We start from the raw sequence: 18,006 nt of genomic DNA on the forward strand, positions 1-18,006 counted from the left end.
GTAATTTGGGGTACCATCAGTTACTTGTAGACATATAGCAAAAGCATTGGTCCTAGAACTGTCAACATTTCTATACACTTCGACCATTATCTCCTGTATTCTATAAGTAATTCCTTTATCCATTCTAGAAACTATAAATCCAGGTTCCAAACTAAATTATGCTTTGCTTTTGCTCTCGTTAGTTTAAGGAAGTTGATAATTCAATAAAAGATGTACCGTCATTTAATTTATGTCTATTTGTTATCACCTTACTGCCCTTATCGCATGGGCCAATGTGATTTGGGGAACTGGCTCACTCCATTGGGTTTAGCCCACCCCATACCAGCAGAAGAGAGATGATATGGACCCCATCAGTCAAAAAATTTAGGCTGGCAGGGTTCAGGAGAAGATCCTTTTCTGCCATGAAGCCTACCTTCTGCATGTTGTGTTACCCAAGTTGAGATCCACACTGATTCTTGTGGATAAAGGGTTGAAAACCTGGCTCTGCCAACTGGTCTTGAGCCCCAATGGGGGAATAGCATCCTGGAAGTGGTTAATGGATTAGACAGATCCCGCCTCTTCCTTCCTTCCTTCTTTCTCCATCGTGATTAATTGAATTTTAACTGAATTTTTAAATTTGCATTCTTTATTTATGGTTTTAATAACTATAGGTAAAAGGTAAAGGTTCCTCTCGCATATACATGCTGGTCGTTTCTGGCTCTAGGGGGCAGTGCTGATTTCCGTTACAAACCCAAAGAGCCAGCGCTATCCAAAGACGTCTCCATGGTCATGTGACCGGCATGACTAAACGCCAAAGGCGCATGGAATGTTCTTACCTTGCCACCAAAGTGGTCCCTATTTTTCTACTTGCATTTTACATGCTTTTGAACTGCTAGGTTGACAGAAGCTGGGACAAGTGATGGGAGCTCACTCCGTTACGTGCTACTAGGGATTTGAACCGCTGAACCACAGACCTTTCTGGTTGACAAGCTCACTACGTCCCTCTTTTATAGGAGTTACTATAGTAACTCCTATAAAAGGCCATTCATACTTGACTAAATAACTTATGGGGTATTAAAAAAACATTTCAACCAAATAACATCTAGATATGCAAATTAAATGTCTCATGTTACTCTTCAATTTTATGATAACCCTAGAGCATATAATTATATTAGGAAAGAACTGGGCAAGATGAGAGGTGCAGGGAAAAAGCACTATTTAGGTGGATCTAGCATCACAAAGGCCAAACTTTCAAACATAAAGGCATTTCTCACTCCTCCGCAACCAGCACCAAGAATAACCCAAAAATCAGAAGTTAAATCTAGCAGATATGTACCAAGGGCAAGAGTAAACTAGGTTGCACTGAACAAAATTATGCACTGTTCTGATAACCTGTGATCAGGTTATCACTGTGATCAGATGGATCAAATGTGACCGACCGTCCCTGTCCTATTGTTTTTTTATTTTTCTTTATTTTCCCCCCCCCCCCCCCCCCCCTCTTATGTACTCATTTCATGTATTCATAATTATGTATACACTTTTACTTATCTCGTAAACAATTGACAAATAAATAAAATAAAATAAATGCTATTGGTCAACTTAACCAAATTAAATTAACTGAAATACCTGCTGCCTTATGGGTTGTGACCAATGAGATTGACAGAGTAAAGTGAACTTCAGCCTATCTTCTTTCTAACCATTCATTATCCTCACCTTGCAACCACATTCAATTTTGGGGGAAAATATTGAAATAGAAGCAAATACTCCCTAGCAGCAGTTTTGGCTCTTGAAGTATTGAACTACATGCAGGATGAAGTTGTTGGCTCCTAGCTGGTGTTCAGGATTGAAAAAGTGGAGGACTATCTTTTCTTTCTCTATTACTCCCTTTTACCCAAGATTGTATAAGAGGAGATTGTAGGTGATGGGATGGGATGAAAGGATAAAAAATATGGCAGCATGTACCCTTTCAGAGAATAGAAAATATTCTCCCCAAGCTTCTTCAAACTTGGAAATGTCCCTGGGGGAAGTGCAGAAACCAAGCATAGGGCATAAAGGTAAGGAAAACAAAATGACAGAAAAAAAGAAGCAGTGACAATTTTAGCTGACCATATGGATTCTTTAAAGCAATGTTTATGTGAATAGACCTTTCTTTTTATATGCAGTCTCAAAGGTAACTTCCCAATTGTGGAATTCAGAAGTATTTTAAAATAATAATCTGCTTCCTTGGATTCAAATGACTTTTATGAAAAAAAAAATCCCCAGGCCTTCACAAATAACCACATAAATAAACAGTCATGGAAACCACAGACAATATGTGGACAATATTTGCTTTAAGTTTAGTAAAAGCAAGATTGTGAAGCAGATTGATTATGCCACTCCTTGCCTCCCGAAAGACTTCTCCTTTCAGCTGTGCAGGCATGTCTGTCTGATTTAGTTGTTAGGCTCCCTGGATTGTTTGTATTCCACAAAACTGCTTTGTCTACCATCTGGACACAATTCCTACATCCCTGTGTTGTGTCAGTAGAGTTGGACAGTTGAAGTTAGATCTCATAAAACCTCCTTTAGCGAATAGTGCGAATAGGCATTTTTTAAAACATAATATAATATTAGAACAGTCTAAAGATCCAAATAAATGCTTTGATGGGTTTTTTTTTCTTGATAACTTGGGTGACTAGAGATAGAGACTATCTGTTGTCACTCAACAATACTTGTGTGCAATTTGGGGTTCTTCTTGGACTTGTGGCTCCTGTTCAAGAAATAGATGGCAGCTATAGCCTAGAAGTCTTTGCACCACTTCATGTTGTGTGCCAATTGTGTCTTTTCCTGAACCATGAAGTCATCTCATGGTCACTTGTGCTCCTCCTGAATGAATTACTATAGTGCCCTTTACATTATATACATGCCTTTGAAGAGTATCTAGAAGCGACAGAATTCAGCTGTGTGGGACATTATCTGTGTTCCTTGATCAGCACATGTTACTCCACAAGCTATATTAGTTGCCAGTATGGTTCCAGGAATAAATCAAGGTGTTGAACATACCTATAAAGCCTTTCATGGTATACAATGAGTTACCTCTTCCTGATTATTTGATATTTAAATATCTCATCCATCTGGTAGGCAAAGGTCCATATCACATCTGTCTGGTTGTGCCCAGAAAGAAGGATTTCTCTGTTCTAGTGCTTGTCCTTGGACACATCATTCCCCCAAAATTAAACTGGCTGTAACTTTGCCTTTTGCAAAGTTATGAAGAGATGATGTTGTCACTGGGCCTGGAGAACTGGAGGTATAACCGAGCTTATGGAATAGTCGTATTCATTTCTTATTGGTAGGTTTGTTTTACACCAGCTGTGGATTACATGTGTGTTGTTGTCTGGTTTTTTTTTTATGTTAATTCTCTTAACTATTGTTAAACAGCTAGTTAGCATGATATAAAAACTGGGAGATCCTGAATTCTAGTTCTATCTTAGGCACAAAGCCAGTTGGATAACCCTGGGCCAGTCCCTGTTTCAGGCCTAGGAAGGAGGCAATAGCAAACCCACTTCTGAAATAATGCCAAGAAAAAGCAGGGACTATTCAGGAATCATCATTGACTCAAAGTAATAAGAAACCAAACCAAACCAAACAAAACTCTTAGCCACCCTGAATCATGATCTTGAAATCTATAAATGGAAAAATAAATAAGTCAATAAATAAAGTCACCTAGCATAATAATCTATACACATAATTGCCAGAAAAGGCAGAGTACAAAACACAAAGTTGGCATTTTCAGGGGCAGCAACATTTGATGCAACCTCCAATTATTGCAATACTAATTGTTCCATATTTCCTTTACTCATTTTCAAAGTTTTCATCCCGATCACAAATGGATTGGGTAGAGAAAGTGCCAGATCTAAAGTCACTCCATGCAAATGATTTGAATCTCAGTTTCCCCACCAGTACACCTAAAGACTATATAAAGTTGTGCAAAATTAGAACTTTACACTTTCTCTGATTTGATGGGTAGATTAATTTCACTGAAACAACCAAAATAAGCAGTAATACAAAAAAACCCAACAATATTAAGTATGCATGTTTTGTTATCCACTACATCATCAAAATAACTTTTTCAGTTTCTCTGCTTCCATTTTGTATTGCTTGGGTAATCTACAGAAATTGAAAATCACAGTTATTTATATGTAATTCAACAAATGACCTTCTTTAGCCATGAGAAATGGGGCGTGTGTGTGTGTGTGTGTGTTTGTGTGTGTAGAATTTTCTAGTAGCAATATTAAAGTCTTTTTTTCCTCCAAAGAGCTAAAAAGCCAGAATTGTTCACCAATAACTAATGGAAAGGCAAGCTACAAATATTTTCTATCTTTCTCTTCTCCCCCCTTCACTCCATAGGGTTAAAAAGTAAATAAATAATGAAATAATGAAATGTGGACCAGTTTTGTCCCTGTAGCATTTGCTGCTTATTCTTGCATTACCCTCATAAAGATATAGTTCAAGTTTCTAAGCTGAGATAGAAAGGCAGAATTCAAGCACATTTTGTAGACATTTGGGACAATCAGCAGCAATTGAATGAGAGATGTGATCCAGTTGCTGATAAAACCAAAATGATTTGTTTCATTACAGTCAACATTTTGATGCAGATTGCTAGCATTGAGAAAATGTGAGCAACAAAGCTATCAGAAGCTGGAATAAAGTTAATATTGCTATATGTACTAAATCCCATTCTTACTGCTTTCTTGCAGAAAATTGCCTACTTCGTCTTATAAAATTCCCCATAAAAATTCAGGTCAGGCATGGAGAACATTGGCTAATATCAACACACCTCCCATTGAAATAAATAATCAGATCACTCACTTCAACTGCAGCTTTTATAACAGCAGCACAAGAGTCTTATTGACCTTTGAAAGATTGCCATCGTATTTTGTTCACTTAATAAGCCTCTCTTCCTTAGGTTCTCACTGTCTGCTTCTGATCCTCATTTAAATTATTTACAAACTCGTCTATCTCCAGATGGATAATTGTGCAATTAAAATTGGCAGTGCTATTAACAGAGTCTGCCCTGCTCTGGGCAAGATGCACCCACTCAAACCAACCTCTGGAAATGCAAGAGACAGGATGGGACAATCTCTCATATGCTATGATGTCTGTTTCTAATTCCCCACCCCAACCCCAGTATAAAACCTGTTCCTTACTTCTCTCCATCACCATTGGGGTCAAAACACATATTGTACATTTGATTATATTGGTCTCCAGATTCTCTGCCTGAATTCTAGAGAGCTACTGAGAATAAGAATTACTAGGCGCCTTCATTTGTCTGATCTGTGTTCAGTCATTTTCTTTGTTCTGTGGCTGCATTATCTTTCTGAACCATCACTCGTTTTGGAGATGCGTAATTGCAATCTTTAGAAATTAACTCAAGATATTTAAAATAATTGATTAATTTTAAAAGATTAAAGGGAAGCATATAGTTATGAAGAAAGAACAGAGGAAAAAGGAAGAAAGACCATCTAGTCTTTCAAAAAAATTTCTTTTTTCTTCTAATGGCAAATATTTGGCTAGTACATTTGGCAAGCATGAAACTAAATTACTGAAGGGCAAATGATAATAATCATGGTAGGTATAGATATCTGTAGATGATCTTGATTGATCAGAGCCTTGAACTGTTTCTTTTTAAACTAATAAGCAAAAGAAGTTGATCATGCTACCTTTAAATAAAGCAATTCAAAAACAAGACTTATAAAGTTCAAGTTGCATTTTCTTCTTTCTTTCTTTTAATCTGACTTTCACCTTTGGCGAATGGCATTGGACATATATAGCGAAATGACTATTTTGTTTATGCATATGGATTTTTTTTTTCAAATTGCTAACATTAAAGATTCTTAACCTTTAGACTGATCTATAAACACACAGGAATATAATGTCAGCATTCATTTGTCATCTTGCAGTAAACTGTCAGCACTCTATTCTCAGCCAAAATAGAGTATCTGTGTAAAGATTTATGATAAGCTTCATAATATAACCAGATAAACATCCATGAGGCTCATCATGAAAACTCAATATAAACCACAAACACTCCATTAGCACCTTAATGGGCATTCTGAGTCGCATATTCAGAACAATCAAATGCTTTCAATAGAACCTGTTGCTGAAACATATGGATTGATTCAATCTAGAGTGAAAAATAGCTTATCTAGATCAGCCCATAAAAGGGGGAAAAAGACATGGATATCCTCTAGTATTGCTTCAATACATCACATGCATGTAATTAATATGTAAGTTATTTATTTATGGCATATCATACATGGACTAGAAATATATATTAACATTTCACCTAGACTAGTGACACAATATGTAAATGTTCTACCAGAAGTGAATGCTTTTCCTATCAGTCAAATCCAACCATTTTGTTTTAATCTATTTAAATGCTTTTAATGTATGGACTAGCTGCAGGATGAAAACGTGTGTCAGGATCCAGATAAGTAAATGGTATGCAAAAATAGGGTTTAAGTTAATTCTCTCTGTGTGTGTGTGTGTGTGTGTGTGTGTGTGTGTGTGTGTAAATAACACTGATAAACTGCTCTGGGACTTTTAACCACTAAACAGGAGCTGTATGTTTGAAACAAAAAGACTTCATATGTGAAGTTTTACTTGTCGATTAGATTCTTTCTCTTATTCTTTTGGTTGTTTAAGATACTTGTATGTTTAAAAATCACATAAGTTAACATGTCATAAACAGCCAGATTGTATCCTAGTTGAGAACTTCAGAAATCCAACAGGATCTCTGAGGGGAATATGAAGTCATTCAGTCTAAATATACTGGACATATTTTTTTTTCTCTTTGTGTTCCTCTCTGATATTTCATGTGAACCCTGAAATGATGTGTTGGACGCCACCACTGTATAGCAACCTTTTAACTGTTTCTTGGCACTCCAAATAAACAGACTGGTGTAGAAATTTCATGATTACAGAAACATAACCCAGAATATTGACACCTACTTTCCTTACCTCAGGGAAATTAAATTATGCTTTTTATTGCCCTTCAGTCTTCAGGGTCCAGGGTTTGATGAATTAGGGTGCTCTAGTGGAATGTAGTCTGGAGTCCCAAGAGGAAGGTGCTGTTTTCCACAAAACAAAGAAGCAATGAAGCTTGGAATCCCCAGTAGGCAGGAAGAGAGTTAACATGGTACCTACCTAGCAGTTCATGGAGTTTTTCCTCTAGTTATGTAGATAGTTGTCTTAGTCTGGCAAGGTTCTATCAATAGGTGAACAACAATAAGAAATTACTTGGAAGTAACTCCATGGGCCATTCTTTGTTCTTTGGGCGTAACAAATGCACAGCCCAAAATACTAATTTCTAAGGAAACAGCTGTGTTCATTGATTGCTCAGTTAAAGACCTAGCAGCTGCATTTGGGTATTGTGTTAATTGAGTAGTCCTAATTTTGGTTAACTATTGTGTGTGTGCATATATGTAGTTTAGCATGTTCTGAAAATTACACTCATGTAGTTCATCTTTAGTTCAGTGTTTTCTAAAAAACAAATAATGGGTTAATTCAATAACTAGGTTAAGAATGTTTTTATTATTTTTTACAATTAACTGATCTTAACATGGCTCTTATGGACTTGGGCAGATTAGTGTGAAATTTAATTTCTGCTAATCTGCCCAAGACTAGGGAAGCACAAAATATTCTGTCTGAAGTGTTTACCCATTTTTTTCTGAATATAGATATATGCATGAGTGACAAATCTTGCTGCTTCAGGTTTACTAGAGTGAATATATATAGTCAAATTAGGCGTGGATTGAATTGCTTCTTTTTGTGAAATTGTACCAGTGAAACTTTGATGGTTAGGAAATAAAAAAATATTTTAAGTGGACTTTAAAAGAAAGAGAGGAAGGGAGAAAGAAAAAGCCTCCATATCCCTCACTCAGTTCATCTACAGCAGGCCTTAATTTAAGGTGAATTTCTGGGGATAGTAGAGAAAATCCAAAACAGAGATATATTAGTAAATGAGAATTTCATGGTCTAGTGTTTGTTGACACAAAGTCTCATCACCATGCATCAGTTGTATCATCAGTCAGGAGTGGTTCGGAGGGACAGATTCTTCTGGTGGTAGAGGGCGAAGTTTCTTTAGGTTCATAAAGCACCCCTGAGGTCATCTAAAAGACTGGAAAAACTATTGGGCATCTAGAAAGAAGCATGGGACAGTAAACATGAGAAGGTCCAAGCAGAAAGAAAAAAAGGCAAAGGAGAAAAAATATTGCTCATTTGCTATGTCTTGTCTTTTAATGTATGCCTACCATTCCTGTAAGGTGATTTCTCCAGGGGTGGGATTCTACCTGGTCAGACTGGTTCTATAGAACCAGTTGTTACGGTTCTCCTTAGTTTGGAGAACCAGCAAATCATGTCACTGGCTAGCCCCTCCCCTCCCCTCCCCACCCACCCACTCCTTACCTGGCATGCGTGCCATCAAACTTGCCTGTGTTTGGTAAGTTGCTATTTTTCCTTTCTCCCTGCCCCTGACCATCAGCTGGTTCTGCTGTTCTGTGAGATTTAGATTAGATAGAAATCAGGAAATCATTGGAGTTCTTGCTTTCTAGTTAATCTATAAGCAGAGCTGAAGCTTTCTTAGGACTGAAGCTTCTATTTTTCAGTGCAGATTCAGATAGCAGATTGCAGAATGGTAGATCTGTGATTCTGGGAGCAACTCAATCTGCCTGCCTGCCTGTTTTGCCTGATTTGGGGTAAAAGTTGTCTTTTAAAATAAAATTCAATATTTACATACATGGTGTGTTGTGAGTTAATTTGTGAGTTTGCTTGCTAGGAAATTTCAAGTTTACTTTGCTTGCAAGCAAATTTATTGACAGACTCAAGTAGCAGATTGCAGAATGATAGATCTCTGAGTGAATGAGCAACTCAATCTGCCTGCCTATTTTGCCTGATTTGGGTAAAAGTTGCTCTTTTTATTAAAAATCAATATTTATATACATGGTATGTTGTGAGTTAATTTTGTGAGTGTGCTTGCTAGCAAATTTTATGAGTTTGCTTACAAGCAAATTTTAAATTATAAAAAATTCAATATTTACATAAATATTTATAATATTTACATACAAGCCACGCCCAGCCAATCACATGACCAAGCCATGCCCACCCAGTCACATGACCACCAAGCCACACCCACAAATTAAGCCACACCCAGAGAACCAGTTGTTAAGAAAGTGAACCCCACCCCTGGATTTCTCATTAAACAAACACAAGCAAATGCTGTTCTAGCTTTGTTCGAAGGTTGACCAATGCCAAACTTGATTGTTGAAGTGGGAAGATAGAGAGTTATGTCTAAATATTCAAGGAAATTAATATATAATTGCATGAGTAGCTGTTTATTAAAAGAAATGTTGAAAAAACAGCCATTCCTATTTAATTAACAAACAATATTTTAGTAAGATACATTGCATTAAATGGCAGTCAATTTGTTCACCAATTTAAACAAGCAGCTAATGGTTCAGATAATGATTGGTGAAAAGATGGATCCAGATTGCATTAGTGGAAATGTTGACAATTCTATGTCTTGTAGAAATGTGGACTGTCCAGCTGCTTCCAAAATTATGATGGGTGTGCAAAGCCAAAGCTGGACTTGAGTGCCTGGCAATATTCTACCTTGACTTTGCTGTCCACAGACATTTTTGGACTTTAGTTCTCTTGCTCAATAGAGCACTTTTGAAAGCTTTGTGAACAGAAGGAGGGATGGTCTTTATGGGTGAATAGGTTTTGTCCTTATTGTCAACTCCTTTGGAAATTGTATCCAAATTAGCCCTTTAAATGTTGGAAGAACTTCATACTGAAGGTCTATGCTAGTAGATTATCCTACTAGATTTGGTCGATTATTTTACCAATTCCAACTAGCTTCAAAGAAAGAGTTATCTGACCTTTTAGACTGGAAGTAGGGTATGCTTTTATGTTGGCTCTTACAGAAAGAAAACAAGGTTCTTCCATTCATTAGTAGTCTCAAGAGCTGAGATGTAATTTAAGACAACTATGGTCAATGATATCACTTGCAAATGTTTGTTCTGGCTAATCTAGCAGCAACTGAGGCTGTTGGTCATAATTCCAGAATACATGTTTTCACTCTCCTGTTAATCATGCATGACCAGGTGACAAGCCATCATTTTTTTAAAAAAGAAATTATATGGGGGTGGGGAGAGAGTTCATTTGAAACCACTGGTTTTGTCAAAGTAGAAGGGCCAAAGGGATTAATAATTTATTTTCATAGATGTTGCCCAATCCTATCTTGAAATTTCAAGATAGGTTAGCAATTATATGTACAATTAATTTTATTTTGATTTTTAATGTTACTACAGAATGCCCTCAAACCTCTGGAAGATTAATTCTAATTTCTGGAAAGCCAGTTTAAATTAGTAGAATGTAATTAAATTGTATCTTTAAAATAATAACCAGAGTCATGAAAGGCTATGCTTAGGCTAAACTAAAGAGAAGCCTGTAGGGCTCACTTCATCAGACATTTTTTCCCCAATTTTTTAAACTTAATATTGAATTTATATCCCATTGTTCTTGTTATTCCAAGGCAGTTTACAACAATAAAAATTGCAGAGTATAAAACCTAGGTTGTTAGGCTGGATGGTTTATTGCTTCCTGAATTTGCAATGTATTTTCTATTTGGTGACTGTTTTCAGGCTGTTTTTATTGTTATAAGCTGCATAGAGCTATTATGGAGTCAAGTTGGCTTTATAGCGATAGCAATAGTACTTAGACTTATATACTGCTTTATAGTGCTTTCCAACCCTCTCTAAATGGTTTACAGAGTTAGTATACCGCCGCCAATAATCTGGGTCCTCATTTTACTCACTTTGGAAGGATGGAAGGCTGAGTTGAGCCTGGTGGGATTTGAACTGCCAAATTGCAGGCAGCTGATAGTCAGCACTCTAACCCCTGCGCCATGAGGCTCCTTAATTGATAAATTAGATTTATAAATTTAATAAATGAATACATAGCAAAAGTAATGCGATTCAAACCAAAATAAAAGTAAAATCACCAAAACAATTAATAATCAGAACCTTGGAGAAAGATGTAGTCTTACCAATTTCCTAAATTCTGGGAGAATGGATGCCTAAGTTAGGGATGTCAAACTTGATTTCATTGAGGGCTGCATCAGGGTTATGTTTGACCTCAGGGGAACTGAGGGGGCGTGGTCAGGGTGGAGCAAATGTCAACTAAATTACAGAGGCATCAATGATGTAATGCATTAATGGGTGTCGCCAGGGTGGGCATTGCCAGCTCGACGCCATTTGTGTCAGGGCCACCTCTGGTGGCCCAAGTGCTCTGCCAATGAAAACAGGCTCCCAAGCTCTGTTTTCAGCTGCAACAGCCTCCTGCAACCCTCTGCCAATGAAAATGGAGCTCAGGAGTACCGCACACAGCCCTCCCCAGTTCCATTTTTGCCAGCAGAGTAGAGCAACTTGCTGCTAGAAGTTGTGTGTGCACCAAGAAGAGATTGGACAACCATTTGTCTGAAATGGAGTAAGGTCTCCTGCTTGAGTATGGGGTTGGATTTGAAGACCTCCAAGATCACTCCCAACTCTATTATTCTGTTACTTTCTGTTACTGTTCGGACAGATGAGTTTTCCCAGTTTGAAGAATTTCCATTTTTTAAAAGAAAATGCAACAAAAGCAAATATCTCACAGTTACTCCTTGATGGCAATGTACAGATAGGTCATTTGTACAAAAATATACTCCTAACTCTTATTATTTCCTAATTGTGCATTCATCTATCATTTTAAAAACAAATTGAAAAACAAACCATGCCCAAAATTCACAAGGTGGGCAAAGATTGTGGAAATCCAATACAGTTGGAGAATACCAGTACGGGAAGGGCTGCTGAATGGTATGTAAATTTGATATCAGAAACCAAAAATTATTAGGAAAGGGGAGGGTCATTAATATTGCACATATTCGTGGAGATTTACCCTTCTGATAAATTGTTCTGTCAAGGTTGATTTCTATGCAGGAGTGAAAAACCTGAATCTTTAAGGCTCAAGCAAGAACCAACAACAGAGATTCTCCTGAGTGACTCAGGAGATTAAGGCTACAGGCCTAGCTACCCTTACCTGGGAGTAAATCCCACTGAACTAATTGGATCTCATTTCTGAGTAGGAATGCACACAATATTTCTTTGCAAAATAGTGTGTGGCTCATTTCTAATTTAGAAGACCCTGGTATACTTCAAAAGCCACTAACGGGAATAAATTCTTAATGTGATTTTTCACATGGTGTATGATTATAGTAAGATTATTGAAATCGTATCTAATTTCCATAGGAGCTTGTGTTTTAAAGGTGAAAATCTGTTGTACCACAAATAGTGCACAGTTCCTCAATTGTGTACTTTAACTAGGTGGCTTTCAGGAGAAGCAAAGAAAGACTTATTTGATTTCATAGTATCTCCTTAGGACAGAACTGAAATTGTTCAGCTGGAAAGAGAGGAAATCATTAAATACTACAGAGAAATTGTATATATATATATATATATATATATATATATATATATATATATATATATATATATATACACATACAGAGAGAGAGAGAGAGAGAGAGAGAGAGAGAGAGAGAGAGAGAGAGATATTCTCAGTCATCCAGGTCCTGGTTGTCCCCAAGGTGCTTTTTCAAGTGGCAACTGCACTTTCTAGTTTTGCTTTTGAAGGCATTTTGCTTCTCATCCAAGAAGCTTCTTCAGCTAAAGTAGAGCTGAAGAAGCTTCTTGGATGAGCAGTGAGAGATCTTCAAAAGAAAAACCAGAAAGTCCAGTTGCCTCTTGAAAGTGCATCTTTGGGATATTGTTTAAATAATTCAACTTAAATGTAAATGAAGCATAATTTCACTTTATTCTTACTACCCAAACTATTTTTTTATCATGACCTGGGCTACCTAACTTAATGGCCAAATGAGGTCCCTGCCCCATAAAATTATGTAGACCATTAGCCAAAATTTTTCCCATGACTTAGAAATGACAATAGAAATTTCCCAAAAAGCAATTTTTTTCTGTTTTGAAGGTATCTTTTCGGAAATAATGTACAAAGAAATTGGTAACATGGAAATGTACAAAGAAATTGGTAGCATATTAGTAAGCACTATCATATGTAAAAAATGTGGAAAAAAGAAATCTGATCTTGCACATAATGCCATGAAAAAGGTATTCAAGACTATACTAGATTCATTTTCTTATAAACAAACACCCTGGATTTATCTGTAAGCAAGTCTTTAAATCTTCATCATTTCAATCCTGATGTCAGCAAAAGTCCACCAAAGGTTTCCAGAGATAATGAGATATCTATTGGAACCTTTGATCAAATAATATGATTAAAAGAAAAAAGAAGGAATATAAAGTTGGCTTATTTGGTACAGCTGATTTCCAAGCATGTTGTCATTGAATTAAACTGAGAGATGAGGAGAGAAACTTGGTTATACTTCGTTGCTTACTCAAGAAAATCCTGCCGAAACCAACAGTCAAACCTGAAGGATACATTATTGAGCCAGGCACATTACACAGCTTTTTGTTTTCCATGAGCTAAAAGAAAACAAAAGGAAAAGCTTAAGTGTCACAATATTAGTTGGAAGGACTGAATTATTAGCAACTGATTAGCGATTTAGAAAGTGGAAACTGATAACACTATATTACAGGTAGTCCTTGATTAACAACTATAATTTAGCCCAAAAATTCTGTTGCTAAGCGAGATTTGCCCCATTTTATGATCTTTCTAACCATGGTTGTTAAGTGAACTGCTCCAGTTGTTAACTTAGTAACACAGTTGTTAAGTGAATCTGGATTCCTCATTGATTTTGCTTGTCAAAAGGTCACAAAAGGGGATCATGTGACTCTGTGACAATCATCATAAATGTGAGCCAGTTGTCAAGTGCCTGAATTTTGAGCATGTGACTGTGGGAATGCTGTAACGGGCATAAGTCTGAAAAATGTAAGTCCCTTTTTTCATCACTATTATAATCCAAACAGTCACTAAATGAACTGCTGTAAGTCAAAGACTACCTGAAGACCCAGCTATTTTCATAGGTGTGGGGGCCAGGAAAATAAACAAGCCAAGGCTATTGGTGAAGGGCAGTGGTGGGATTCAAATACTGTTGCCACCGGTTTAGTGGGCATGGCTTGTTCAGCGCGCTTTGCACGCATGCACATACTTTGCATGCACGTGTGTGCCAAATGTGCACTTTGTGCAGGCGCAGAGGTGTTTGCACAGGCACAGAGGCATTCGAACTCGCCTCTTGTAAGTCTGCACAATCCCGGTCACTTCAGCAGCTGCCGCGCAGCACTATTCTGTGCCACGCAAAGCAGCTGCGTTTCAAATTCAGCAGATAAAAGTGAGTATGAGAGCCGGGGCAGGTGGGTGGGTCCAACAGCAGAGCCAGCAGAGCAACAGAGAAAACCAGTTCAGACTCCGCTGCTCATCGCTGCTACCGGCTCGCCAGAAGCAGGCCAAACTGGTCAAATACTGGTGAAGGGTATATTTGGGAACCTCTTTGTGTGAGTCAGCTGGGAATGTTGATGTTTTAGCATACATTGTGCTTAGGTTGTATTTTAATACCTGTTCATTGTCCAGACTCACTTTGGTGAGATGGGCAGCCATACAAATAAATAAATTGCTACATCTCCCAAGGTGGCTTCCTATCCAGCTTTTATCCAGCTTTTATGCTCAGTTCTTCTTATTTCCAGATTTGCTATGTTGTGACCAAGATAACTAAAACTAATTTTCATTTTTGTGTAATTCAGTACGGAACCTATCCGAAACCTATAATTCAGCACATTATTCTACTATCAAGAAGTCAGAGGAAAGGGCAAACCAGAGACGACGACAAAGGATCTTCCACTGTAGGCTTCACAGTCAGGGGTGGGATTCTACCAGTTCTGTCCACTTCTGTAGTACCGGTTGCTCTGAAAAGCAACAAACAGAGAGCATACATAGAACCGGTTCTATGTCTGCTGCTGTTTTGGCCCACCCACCCGCTCAGGCTCTTACCTGACCTTTATTTCCTGCATTTTCAACTGCAGCTGTTTTGTTCAACACAACTGTGGTTGAAAAAGCAGGAAAAAAGGGCTTTTCCAACCTCTGCACACTTGCATGCAGCACTGCTCAGCTGTCTGGGCAGCTCAGCAGGTCATAAATTGCACTCGAGCAAATCACGCATTCGTGCGCGACGCATAGCAACAGAACCGGTAGTTATACCAGTCGGATCCCATCCCTGTTCACAGTCCATAACTAACTAGAATGAGTAAGATCAGTTACAAGTTGCTGAGCAATAATGAAGAAGATACATGAATAGAGGACAGCTTTGGAAGCCATATTAGCACCAGAAGCTTCTATACTGCCACATTCTTGTGCTTGGGAAATTGGGAGAGGGGGATTTCATGGAGCGGATGTAGTTAGACATAATAGCATTCTTCTTTACAGTCAAGGTCATGTTAGTCCTGCATCTGGATGAGAAGTGGTTTAAGGGATGTCTCAAATTGGGATGGATGGTGATTGGGCCATGTGATGGAATGATGGGTGCAGAGGATGGATTTGTATTTTTTAATTAGTAAAAGAAAACCAGGAACTCTCAGATTCAGATTTTCCCAGATGTGCCAGTATGACTTTTCCAATAAAGAGAAACTTTGAAAAAATGCCTGTTTCTGAGTTTTTGATTGGAATTTGGTTTGGCTGGAACGCTGACAAGGTTAGTACTAGAGCAGATTGGACAAGTTCCTTTGCAGACAAGGTCTGAGGAATTTGGTGGAAATATTGCTAATATAAACCAGGAGTGGGATTCAAATTTTTTAACAACCGGTTCTGTGGGCATGGCTTAGTTGGTGGGCATGGCTTAGTGGTCATGTGACTGGCTGGGCGTGGCCAACTCAACATCAGTCACATTGAGGCACACATGTCCTTGCCTGTCCTCTCATGATTGTGGGGATGCTGCAACAGTCATAAGTGTGAAAAATGGTCATAAGTCACTTTTTTCAGTGCCATTATAACTTTGAATGGTCATCGACACAAGCAAAGTACCAGCAAAGGAGGAAAAAAAAACCTCCAGAGAAGTTCCTGAGACAGGAAGTCTAGTCCTGCCAAGAATGTAATAAAGGTTAACGGAGAGGCAGTTTCTGTAAGCAACACCAGAATGTTTCCTTCCTGCCTTCCTTACAGGATTAGGCAAGTAATTTCTTCTAACAACTGGTTCTCCGAACTGCTTAGAATGTTAACAACCGGTTCTAGAGAATAGGTGTGAACTGGTAGAATCTCACCCCTGATATAAAATAATGACATGGATGAAATTTCTCAAGGAGATCCCTAAGTTCAGAATCAGAATAGAACTGGAAGAGACTTTGGAGGTCTTCTAGTCTAGTATCCCTGTTCAAGCAGGAGATCCTATACTAGTGGTAGCTAACTTGGGCTCCTTTGCCAAAAATTGCATGCACGCGCACACTCGCACACTCACATGCCAGCACCCAGAATGCAATGCGCACCCCCCACAACCCCTGTGCATGCATGCATAATCTCCACCCTCTGCTACCCCTTTACCTGCACTGCGCCTCATAGCTGATTTTTTGGGTGGTTTGAGGCCTTTTTCTGCCTCCCAGAGGCTTGGAAAAAGCCTATGCCAGACCAAATAATAGGCCCATGATGGGCCTATTATTCGTCCTGAAAAGCCTTGCAGAGGCTTTGTCCAAGCCTGTGGAAGGCCAAAAAAGGCCTCAAAGCAGCCCAAAAATCAGCTGTGAGGTGCATGCATGAGCAGTGAGGTAACTTTATCTGCAGCTCGCATGCCAGCACAAATGGCTCCGTATGCCACTTGTGGCCAGGGTGCCATAGGTTTGCCATCATGGTCCTCTACCATTTCAGACTGTCCAGTCTCTTCTTTAAAAATTCCAGTGATGAAGTACCCACAACTTCTGAAGAACTTCTGAAGTTGTCACTGGATTTTTTTTTCTAAAAGAAATTTTGAAGTAGCCAAAATAGACACTCTGATTCTTGTTTAAAGAAAAAAAAATTCACCCTCAAAAGTTTAAGAAACAAATTCAAATACAAAGCATAATACAAAGTAGGATCTTTTTTAAAAAAATTACTTTGTTTTTTAAACCATAAACTAGCACAGCAGCATTTTAAAATTATACTGCTTTGAAGGCCATAAACTTAGGCATATTAAAACCATAATAACAAAAATACCACCCAGTTACATAACAGCATGCATTCATTTGGATACAATGACTAGTTTCCAAGGTGGGCTTCAGAGAATACTGGATATAAAAGCTTTTAAAGTTGCCCTCTACCACACTTTTCAATGGAAAAGAAATGGAAGAAAGCCACTTTTAAAGCCACCGAGCATGCAGAACACAAAAGATGAGAAATATCTATATTCTATTAAACCTCTTGTTTCTTTCTTTTTTAAATAAATAAATAAATAAATAAATAAATAAATAAAGTTTATTTAAGTTTCATATATTTAAAACATTTAAAAACAAACAAACAAACATATAAACAAATATATATACATATATACTTTCTGCAGCAGGTATTGAGCATTGGTTACATTTTTCTTTTCTTTTTTTCTTTTACCCCATAACATGGACATGATCTACCTTGTTACAATACCTTCCTCATTCTTTAATGTTTTAATTTCACAGAATACTTTATAATTAGACGCACGTCCTTCATAATTTCATACCTTATTCAGTTATCAAATGTTACTTTTTCTTTAACCATTCATACCAACAGTTCCAAACTTTGTAGTATTCACTATCTTTGTTGTTTTTTAGTAATTTGGTTAGGCTGTCCATCTCTGCACACTCGTGAATTTTTTTAATGACCATCTCCTCTGAAGGGACAATAGACAGTTTCCAATTTTGAGCATAACTTATTCTGACTGCCATTATAATGTACAAGAAATTAAAAAAAAAACCCTCTTGTTTCTATAAACTGTAACTGGGAAAAACAATGCATTGTGGGGGGAAATTTTTTGAACCAAGAAACCTCAAACGG

Source organism: Pseudonaja textilis, chromosome 3 (genome assembly GCF_049901715.1).
Source record: "Pseudonaja textilis isolate UNSWEBS1 chromosome 3, rPseTex1.2, whole genome shotgun sequence".
NCBI lineage: Eukaryota > Metazoa > Chordata > Lepidosauria > Squamata > Elapidae > Pseudonaja > Pseudonaja textilis.